Here is an 11,490-nt window from a genome sequence, read left to right on the forward strand (position 1 = left end):
CTGCAAATGTATTGGTGATATACTGGGCTATCAACCTTTGGAGATTGGAATATGGCAGTTGTTCATCCCATGCAGCAAGGAACCATGTTTGATGCTTTTTCCCAGTGAAGTACCACTGTTTCCTGATGTAGATCAATAATTCAAACTTTTTTATTAGGAGTCATGATTTAGAAGTTTACTGATGATACATAGTCTTGTAGTTGACTCTGATGAATAATGTCAGGGATCGCAGGGATGTATCCTTCAGGTGGAAAGGCAACATGGTGAATGGAATTGAATCCAGACCAATGAGTGGTGGTGAATTTGGGGAGTTGTAACAATAACAGTGAGGATTCTGATTGGTGAACAGGAACAAAGAGATCTTGGAATGGGCATTTACAGATCCCTGAAGACAGGGACAGGAAGATCATTTGTTCGAGAGGTTTTTGGATATTTTGTATTGTTGACCACAGACTGTGGATGATATTCGATCTTTAGCAACCGCCAGTTTAGGAAACAACTAAAGGAATGAGCACAAGTCTGGTCCATGCAATAATCTACATTTTTAATAATTGAAAGATGAAAGATAGAGGGCTGAAGTATCAATCTTTGCCCATCAAACTACTTCACCACTCAATGAATTTATCACTGATCCCTCTCCAAGTCATGCTGGTATTTGCCTTGGATGGTAATTTGCAAATGGTGATGGTTCAGTGCATCTTCAACCTTGCCCTTATGGTCTGGACAGTTTTTGAGCTTTGAAGGTTCTGTCAACAAAGCCTGGATGACTTACTCCAGTGAATTTTCTATGTGGTGCACTCTGCTGCAATTGTGCCTTAGCAGTTAAGGGAATAAATATTCAGGTGTTGAACAATATACAGTTAAGTGACTGCATTGTCGTGGAGGGTGTCCAGTTCCTTAAGTGGTATTGAAGCTACACGCACCTCGGCAAATGGAGACAGTTCTGTTAAACATCTAATTTGTGCGTTGCAGACGCTGTAGGCTCCACGAAGACAAGAGTTGAGTTAATAATCAAACAAAGTCGACCAACGGACAGGTTTTTGTCGTCAACTTCTTTATAGGGGTGGTCAGGTTCCATTTTTCCTTAATCCGAGCTCCAAGGACGATTACACGGAGGAATTCAGTTACATTGAAGTCATTAAATGTCAATCGAATATGATTAGATTCTCATTTGTCAGAGTTATCTTCGCTGTATTTGGTCCTTCTGTGGGTCAATCCGATTCTAATCGCTTTCTGATTTCAAGTTCTAATTCCCATCTGCGCCTGAAATTTCAACCCGTTTCCTCGTCGAAATTTCTTCACCTGTCTTAATAATATGTAAGGGACAGCACAGACTTACTAACATGTTGCTAACACTGAAGACAGTAGAACATCGTGAAATGATTGGTTAGGCTGGGATTATTCTCCTTCATCAAAGGAGGAGGAGGAGAACTTTATAATCACATAATAACAATTATAAATGTTCAATATTCGTGGGATCTTGACAGGGTAGATACGGGCAGGTGGCTTGCCCTGTTCTCTGAGGAGAGCAACAGAGGACATAATCTCAGAATTAGATATTGCCTACTTAATTCAGAAATGAGGAGCAATTTCTTTGCTCAGGGGTTAAAGAATCTGTGAAATTTTCCAATAACCGCTGTTGAGACTGTGTGGTTGGGTACTTTCAAACTGTGCCAGATAGTAAATCAGAAAGATGATGACACTTTGTCGAGCTAAGTGAGCAGAAAGAAATTCAAGATTATCAGATCAATATGTTAAAAATCACACAACACTAGGTTATAGTCCAACAGGTTTAATTGAAAGCACATTAGCTTTCGGAGCGACGCTCCTTCATCAGGTGATAGTCAGGTGACTATCACTTGATGAAGGAGCATCGCTCAGAAAGCTAGTGCTTCCAAGTAAACCTGTTGGAATATAACCTGGTGTTGTGTGATTTTTAACTTAGTCCAACACCGGCATCTCCAAATCAGATCAACCATGAATGGTTGAGCAGACTCCTTGGGCTGAATATCATATTTCCACTTGGTTTAACATTTCGTCTAAGGCTTTATTTTATTCATAGGTTCAGAATTGTGAGGGGATGGGATGACGTGACAGGAAAGGTTTATTAAACAGATCAGACAGATCAGGAACAAAGCTCATAAACACAGGAAAAAGAAATGTGCTGTGACCTGGGGGCAACAAATGACACAGGACCCCAGCACAGGTGGCTGTGCACAGAAGCTGTGATTGCTGAAGGAAGGTGCTAGATCTTATACAGTTGGCAAGTCAGTGATCACGCTGGACGATGGATCGTTGTATGATTGACACACAGCAGAAATTGGTGAAAGAATGAAATGTTTGTTTCATTGGAGAAATTTTCTGTGGTTCCAATTCCGAGTGACTGTTTGAAATACTGATCAGATCTTTGTGTGAAGTGTTAGGTTAAATTACTCATGAACAACCTCACTGGATACACTTGTGCGCTCGATCTCTTGTTATTTCTTTCTCTTTGTTACGATGTAAATTCATAGAAAGACAAGATGGAATGTAGGGCAGAAAGAAAAATGCGTTCCTTCTCATTATACCAATTTCATCCACAATTGAATAGAATGACTGCTCTCACTCTTCATTTCGACTTTAATGTGGTGTCGATTATTTGTGAATCGCCCGTGCAGTGAAGGGCAAGAACAAGATTCTCGATCCAGTGTATACCAGAGGGTGAGGTGCAAAGGAAAACTGCTAGAGCGGTGCGTAAAGTTAGCAACCGGAGTGTGACTCGAACCCGTGAATGTGGAGCACAGCGGTGTAATAAACCAGCACCGTTATCTCACAGTCTCCTCTGCACATTTTGTAGTGGGGTGACATGTGACCTCATCAGGTTACTTGTAGTGAAAGTCATGGATGAGAAAGTTCCAGAGCGAAATCAAATCCACACCATTGTGTTACTGCTTTCACTAGAATTATCATAACAGCAAATCTCAATAAATAGCCAAGCTGGTCAGAATGAATAGCTGTCATTAATACATTCTGAGTCAGAACTGAGTGCGAGATCTTATAGTCAGGATGAAACAGGACAAGAATTTTCCGTCATATTTACACCTACATTTGACTCATAATTTCTTCAGTCACTTTCTCTTTCACGTGAAGAAGCAGCCATGGTGAGTGAAATGAAGGCAATGTTGTTGCTCAAAGGCCTTTCTCATATGGCTGAAGCTGAATTGGATTCAATCGCAAGAAATGCTGATTTATTCGTTTCATTTTAATTTTGCTGAAACCTCACCAGGTTCATTGTAATAATCAGAAGTGAATTAGATATATCTCATTGGAACGATTAATGTTGTATTCAAATTTGCTCTGACTTAATTTCAGCTTAAGGAAAATACTGCTTAGAAAAACAGAGGGTTAAAGTGCAAAAGAAAACCCACCAGTTTTGTTTCTTGTTGCTTTGGCAGATTTCACTGAGTATGAAATGGATCAAATATCATGGTGTTTGTTCTCACATCTTTAACGCATGTGATGAAAGCAGGAAGTCGATTTCCAAGCAACTGGTCACTTCCTACTCATTACTCATTATTGTGATCTTCCGTTCACAATAAATAAAAATCCACTCAGTTCCATTTACAATGTTTTAGGTGGAATAGTATGCCAAATCTTTCAAAATGCAGAGTTTTGGAAGCGAATCTTATTCACTTTTGCACACATTAAAGAAATTTCTTTACATTTAAAGTCAACCAACTTCGACATTGTTTCCCGCAACTTCCGACCGACTACAATCCACCTCTGCACCTTTACCTAGCCACACGCTGTCTCTCTCCTTGTGAAATTTATTCCTTGTAAGTCACCAATTGTGCCTTTCCAAATATTTTGAAAAACAGATTCTTGCAGTGATAGCGAATCTGTTCTCATCATTTCTTTGTCCTTCCAAGGTTTTATCAAAGGTATTGAAAGCCTGTCATCTAGATGTTGACTTACTTGAAAGAGGGAATTTTCCACCTATTTAGTCTGTTCAAACATTTCATAACCTGAAAAAATCCCATGAAGTTTTCCTTGGTTCAGGGATAACTGTTCTCAATTTTCCAAGAAGACAAGTGAATAAAATCTCATCCTCAGTACACCCCCATCAGCATCTTCTCTAATGGCTTTCCACCCCAGTAAACACCGTCATTATCAATTCATAGAATCAAGGAATCCTAGTGTAGAAAGAGCATTTCAGTCAATCGAGCCGGTGTCGAATCTCTGAAGAGCATCTCTCCCAGACCTAGCTCCCCTCCCTATTTCCTTAAATTTCACCTGAAGAAGGGGAATCCCTCCCCCATATGATTTCAAATAAACCTGTTGGAGTATAACCTGACGTCATGTGACTTCTAACCTCATCCCCACGTTACCCACGCCTAATTCACCTAATTTACTTAATTCACTCCCTGGACACGAGAGGGCAATTTAACTTTGCCAATCAACCTAACCCTCCCTCTGAACAGCAATGCGAATTACTGAGACAATGTTGCATCATACTGGGCAAATGCTGTATCATTTTTTAATGGTTTTCTACCTGGTAACAGCCTCATCAAAACAAATGAACTCAAATTCAATGTATGGAAACTCAACTCTGAAATTTACAATTTCATTCGCGCTGCGGGAAATGTTTCTGCACTCATATTTGAATGTGTTTATGTTGTTTCTTCCTCAGCTTCCTGCTTCTAGGAAACACTTCAATCCGGAACAAGTCTGTCAAATGCTTTTCATTCCAGCACAGGCACAAGGTGAAGTTTGCAGAAGTCACGTGTTTGGCCGTTCACTGACACTCTGCCTCCCTGAGAGTCCTTCCCCACCTTTAAGGAGAAAGTGAGGACTGCAGATGCTGGAGATCAGAGCTGAAAATGTGTTGCTGGAAAGGCGCAGCAGGTCAGACAGCATCCAAGGAACAGGAGAATCGACGTTTCGGGCATAAGCTCGTCTTCAGGAATCAGGATACCTGAAGAAGGGCTTATACCCGAAACGGCGATTCTCCTGTTCCTTGGATGCTGCCTGACCTGCTGCGCTTTTCCAGCAACACATTTTCAGCTTCCCCAACTTTATTCAGGCAGCACAGTCCTTCCTGTGACATGCCCCATCGAGAATGGATGGACAGGTATCAATACCCACATTTGGGAATGGAGCGACAATTTAAAAATGTTACATTGTCCCCAGCAGAAAATTGATCCCTGTGTCAGGCGGGGACATTCACCATTATACTACTGAGGACAAGAATGTCAAAGGAAGGCCTTCATCTAAATGTGGCCACACTTGATAAAAACAACTGCCTAATGAACTGAATCCCATTTCACAATGCTAACGCCACAGCTTTATATGCCTTGGTATCAAAAGTTCGCATCTGACTTTTATTCAGGTTAGAAAGGATTCTGCCGCTTTGAAAAATGCAGGCAGTGTATTCCAAACTCCAATCACCCACTGGCTGATAAAGTTTTTTCGCACATCTTCTCAAACCTTTCTGTCTTTCTTTTTAAATCTCTGGCCCTTGCTGATTGATCCCTCCATCAATAGGAAACACGTTCAGTCAACCCTGTCCATACCCTAACTCAATCATGTTTTGTCCACATCTCCTTTACACTGCGACAAACACTCCACTCTGTCCTGTCTTTCTTCACAACTGAAACTCTTCAGCCCAAACAGTATCCCGGGAAATATCTCCTGCAATTTTCTCAGTGTGATCACATCCCTGCTATAATGTGACTTGCAAAACTGCACACAACACACTTGTTTAAGCCTAATGAGAATTTGCTTTAAAATTTTTGGATTAGTGTGAGGGCGATTCTGGCGAAGCAGAATTTATTACCCATTCCGAATTGCCCAGAGGGCAGTTGAGACTCAACCATATTGCTGTGAGTCTGAAGTCACATGCAGCCCAGACCAAGTCAGGATAGCAAATTCCATCCCGAAATGACATCAGTGAAACAGATTTTTTTTTCAACAATTGTCAATGGATCTATAGTAGTCATTAGATTCTTCCTTGCAGATATTTTTTGAATCCAAATTTGACAATCATGGCATGGTGGGATTCAAGCCCGAGTACCCAGACTATTATCTCGGTCTCTGGATTATCAGTCCGATGAAATTACCACAAGACTAACGCAGAAAGCCACAAAAGCTGATCTTTTCAAATAAAATGTCTTTGCACCCAAACTGCCCTGCGTATTTTCCATGAGCCTGACGCTCCAATTGTCTCTGGCCTATGTCAGTAAATGTTGCGACATGGGGATTGATTTCACAACCGCGGGATCCAAATGCATCGACTTGTTTGAAGGTTCCGATGGTGGGACTGGGGCACGTTCACCCAACAACAGTGACCGCAGCAGCAGCACAGACAGAACAGTATGAATGTGAAAGAGAGTGATAGATTGTGCATTGCCTCAGAGAAATGGGGGGAGGGACGGAAACGAGGTTGAATGATCGTGGGAAGGAGAGGAATCTCCGACAACGGGTGTGTTTGAACCCTGATATATGAAACGCAGAGATGCAAGAGAGCGGAATTTGAAGGTAAAGCGATTAATTTCTTAGCATTTGTCACAAAAAGGACAACGGAGAGAATACTAAGTGCCGTGATTTGGTTTCAAATCGAGGTTGCTGTGGTCACAATTCAAAATACCGACAACCACGATCACAGTAACCACAGAACAGGATGCTTGCAAGCAGCAATAAGTATACGAGCAGAGGAAATGTTCGGAAGAACAGCACATGTTCAATATCAGTACGCAGGGAACAGTGACAGACATGTGGGAACTGAGAATGAGCTGAATCTTTCAGTTTGATGTCCTCAGAGGCTGTGGAGGTCCCTTGAATGAGAATGTTGAAAGCTGAGATTGATCGATTTCGACAAAACATCAAAGACTCGGGGGACAGTACAGGATATTGTTGAAATGTATGCTTCAACAGCATTTTAGCTTAACATCGGCACAGCCGCCCAGACCGAAACGGAAATGGGGATGGGAATGTATGCACAGAGTTATTCTCTGACTCCTGTGATGAAACTGGTGAGCGTCCTGTCCTTCTGTGATGGTATAGGGGCGCAAAAATTCATCGGTTGAGTGTGCTCCTGCTCAAGGGAATGGTTGTCCCCGTTTATACTATCATAGCGATTTCCGGTTCATTTTTCTAAGACAGCTGAGTGGCACGAGTGGAGAGTGTTGAGCCCTGAACTTTGCAGTGGTGGGTTTAAAAGATGATTTTGCTATTTTGATCTGTCTTTCCGACACTGGCGGTGACAGCTACATTTGCTCGCATCAGCTCAGTATCAGCTTCTTCCACAGTCAAGACTTCAACCTGGAGAAGGTGGTGTTGGGGCGATATTTTAAACTAGTCATCCTTGGGGGTTGGGACATGGAAACGGTGATGTTTACGTTCGACGAATAAAACATGAAATACAAGCCTGACCTCAAGAACAGAGATCATGACTTTAATTTCCTGCAATCCCATTCATTCATGACCCTTATGCAGGGCATTCAACCATCTTCACCCAGTCATGCCCACGAGAGACTCCAGGACCAGAAAAACATGAGCTGACCCTTAATTCAAGAATCTCCACAGTCTGGGGAAGCAGTCTAATCGGCCCTTCCATTCCACACCGTACATCAGAAGCGCATCCCACCAGACCCCACGGTATTCTCTGTCCCATAAGCCTGCATTTCCCATTGTTGATCCCTGTAACTGGTACATCTTTGGTCTGAGGGAGAAATAAAAGCGCAAACATACAGAGAATGTGTAGAGTGCCCACAGACAGACACCCGAGGCTGGGATCACAACCCGGGTTTGTGGTGTCGCCAGACAGCAACGAACGAGGGGCAAAGAATGAATATTGTTCAGACCAGTCATACTCACACCCTGTTGGTGAATGAGGAAGAATGAAAAGACATTCACAACATGAAATGTTTGTATCTGTGTGGACACAATTTGAAACGATCATTCACCCTGTGTGGAACAAAGGACACTGATACCACAGAGAAAGCAGGGCAATGTGGGATCTGTTGGAAGGGAATCAATTAACCGCGGAAATGGAAACTCATTTAATAGGAACACTGGGGAGAGACCGTTCACCAGTCCCGCGTGTAGGAAGGGATGACTGAGCAAAACAACCTCGGAGCCTCCAGCAGGATTACATATCCCATCAGGTGATCGGTTATGCTGTTAATGCTGCTGTTAATCCCAACCAGCTGCCTGCTCCATAGTGTCAGTCAGAGTCATACAACATGAAAACAGGCCTGTCAGTCTAACCGATCCATGTTGAATATACTGCCAAACTAACCCATTCCCGTCTGCCTCCTCCTGTACCCGCTGAGTGGTGATAATGCCCTTGTAGTTTTATTACTGTGTTGTTAATCCAAAACCCAGGTAATATTTTGGGGACAAGGGGTTCAGGTCCTGTCATGACAGGTAGTGGAGTTTGAATTCAATAAGCACCTGGAGTTGAAGAGTCTCGTGATGACCTGAATCTGTTGTGTGGAAAATCCCATCTGATTCACTCATGCCAGTTCGGTAAGCATCCTGCCATATTCATCTGCTCTGTCCCACAGGAGACTCCAGATGGATAATACCGTGGTTGACTCTTAAATGCCCTCTGGGAAATAACTGATGCACTAGGCATGAATAAATTTATTTTAAAAATCCCACTTTCCCATTCATGTTTGGAATTAATTGTCCATTAAATGTTGCAAACATACCCACACGTAAAACACCGTCCCTAAAAAAATGCCTTATGTCTTTTTTTTAAAAAAATCTCTCTTTTCATCTTAAACATATGCCCTCTCGTCTTGAAATCCCCCTCCTGGGAAAAGGCCGCTATCGTTAACTCTAAACTTCCCACTCAATAATTCATAAACTTCTGACAGGTCGCCGCTCAAAACCCTAACCCAGAGTGAAAACACTCTCAACTAGGAGAAAGTGAGAACTGCAGATGAGAGATCAGAGTCAAGAGTGTTGTGCTGAGAAAGCATAGCAGATCAGGCAGCATTTGAGGAGCAGGAGAATCGACATTTCGGGGAAGAGCCTGGTGAAGGACACTTGCGCGAAAAAAAATTGATTCTCCTGCTCCTGGGATAGTGCCTTACCTGATGTGGTTTGCCAGCACCCCGATATCGAATCTGAAAATAGTCTCAGCCTATCCAGCCTTTCATTAGAACTCAAACCTTCCACAGGCAACAAGCATGTATACCTTTTGTGAACCTACGCCAGCTGAATAATATCATTCCTACAACTGGGCGACCAGAACTGGAAATAATATTCCAGAAGAGGCCTCATCAATGTCCTGCAAAACGTCAACATAACGTCCCAACTCCTATACACAAAGGACTGAGCAATGAAGGGAAGTATGTTAAATGCCTTTGAACCATCTTGTCTGTTGGTAATGCAAATTACGAGGAATTATGTACCTGCACACCGAGCTTCCCTGTTCTCCAACATAGGCAAAGCCATACTCTTTTTGTTGTACCAAAATGCAATACCTTCCATTCATCCAGATTGAACTCAATGTTACATTTTTCAGTCCAACGATTCATTGGATTAAGATTCTTTTGAAACTTAGATCATATTCCTCACTGTCTACAATTATGGCGTCGCTTGCAAACCTACGCTGCATGCCTGCTGTGAGTTCCACTGTTTTCTCATATAGATCAATGATTCATATTTACTTGTAGTGGCCGTGATTTAGCAGTGTGCAGATCATACAACAGTTAGCCATACCATTAACCATGAGGAAGAAAGCCGCAGACTGCAGGGAGATATCAAACAATTTGAAATAAAAATGGTGAAAGCAATTCATTCCAGGGAATTGGGTGATACTGAAGCAAAATTAAACTTCAAACCAGCTGCCCACGCTCCAGCTGTGGCACTCAGCTGTCTCAGTAAGATGCACTGCAGATTGCTGTTATTATAAACGGGAACAAATGTTCCCTTCTACCCCGCCTTTGACCAGAAGCACTCCCAACCTTGGAATTGCTTGCGCCTGTAAACCATCAGAGAAATACCGTACATTCTCCGGTTGCGTCACTTGAGCCATCGAGTATCTCTGCGACCTCATTCCCATCTCGATTTCAAATTGGTTATTCGCGACTGCGCCACTCAGTTCCTCTGATTCTGGGGCTAGGAACTGGGACTATGTGGCAGCAGTGGTTACTGCCTTGTGTCGGGAAACTCGAGAAGTAGCCGATGTTAAACTGCATTGTTATTGAAGTATACATTTCAACAAAAGCTTGGTAAAAACAATGACTGCAGATGCTGGAAAACAGATTCTGGATTAGTGGTGCTGGAAGAGCACAGCAGTTCAGGCAGCATCCGAGGAGCAGTAAAATCACCGTTTCGGGCAAAAGCTCTTCAACAAGAATACAGGCAGAGAGCCTGAAGAGTGGATATATAAGTGAGAGGAGGGTGGGGGTGGGGAAAAAGTAGCATAGAGTACAATAGTTAAGTGGGGGAGGGGATGAAGGTGATAGGTCGGGAGGGAGGGTGGAATGGATAGGTGGAATAGAAGATAGGCAGGTAGAACAAGTCAGGACAAGTCATGGGGACAGTGCTAAGCTGGAAGTTTGGAAATGGGGTGAGGTGAGGGAAGGGGAAAGGAGGAAACTGTTGAAGTCCACATTGATGCCCTGGGGTTGAAGTGTTCCGAGGCGGAAAATGAGGCGTTCTTCTTCCAGGTGTCTGGTGGTGAAGGAGCGGCTGTGAAGGAGGCCCAGGACCTCCATGTCTTGGGCAGAGTTGGAGAGAGAGTTGAAATGTTGGGCCACGGGGTGGTATGGTTGATTGGTGCGGTTGTCCCAGAAATGTTCCATAAAGCACTCTGGTAGGAGGCGCCCAGTCTCCCCAATGTACAGGAGACTGCACCGGGAGCAACTGATGCATTAAATGAAATGTGGATGTGCAGGTAACAAAAGCTGCACTGTCCCCGGAGTATGTCATGTTTTGGAGAAATCTATTTGTCTCAGCCTTCAACACATTAATGATGGAATCACCACAGCCACTGGGGGAACCGATGTTAAACGGTCAGCCCATTCTGAGTTCCCACACATCTGCCACTGTTCGCTCAGCACTGATATTGTGTATTTGTTGCTCTGCCTTATATTTCTTATGATACTTTGCTTGTTATGACCGTTTAGCGTGTTTGTCTGTGGTTTGCCGTGATCGTATAGTGGTTAGTACTCTGCGTTGTGGCCGCAGCAACCTCGGTTCGAATCCGAGTCACGGCAGTAATTGCTCTATGTGTCCCAGGCTTTTGTTAAACACAAAGGGATCAGTTGTTTTAAAGTTTTGATTTTCTCCAAGGTGATTTTTTTTCCTTCAAGCTCTGCTCGCTCACATCTCTCTGTTTCATTTGTCAGAATTCAAATCCACCTGTTCTCAGAGATTTCTTCCCTCCAACGATCACTAACCGAACTTTCCATCCCATACCCCCACCTCATTAATTTGGAGATGCCGGTGTTGGACTATGGAGTACAAAGTTAAATATCACCCAACACCAGGTTA

At 43.1% G+C, this 11,490-nt stretch overlaps 1 non-coding gene across 1 annotated transcript; it reads left to right on the top strand.

Annotated features, from left to right (window-relative positions):
• Positions 1 to 11,141: 11,141 nt before the first annotated feature.
• trnah-gug (transfer RNA histidin (anticodon GUG)) lies at positions 11,142 to 11,213 on the top strand. The gene has a single exon. It is a non-coding gene; the product is annotated as a tRNA-His (tRNA).
• The last annotated feature ends 277 nt before the right edge of the window (positions 11,214 to 11,490 follow it).

This window comes from Chiloscyllium punctatum, chromosome 18 (assembly GCF_047496795.1).
Source record: "Chiloscyllium punctatum isolate Juve2018m chromosome 18, sChiPun1.3, whole genome shotgun sequence".
Classification (NCBI taxonomy): domain Eukaryota; kingdom Metazoa; phylum Chordata; class Chondrichthyes; order Orectolobiformes; family Hemiscylliidae; genus Chiloscyllium; species Chiloscyllium punctatum.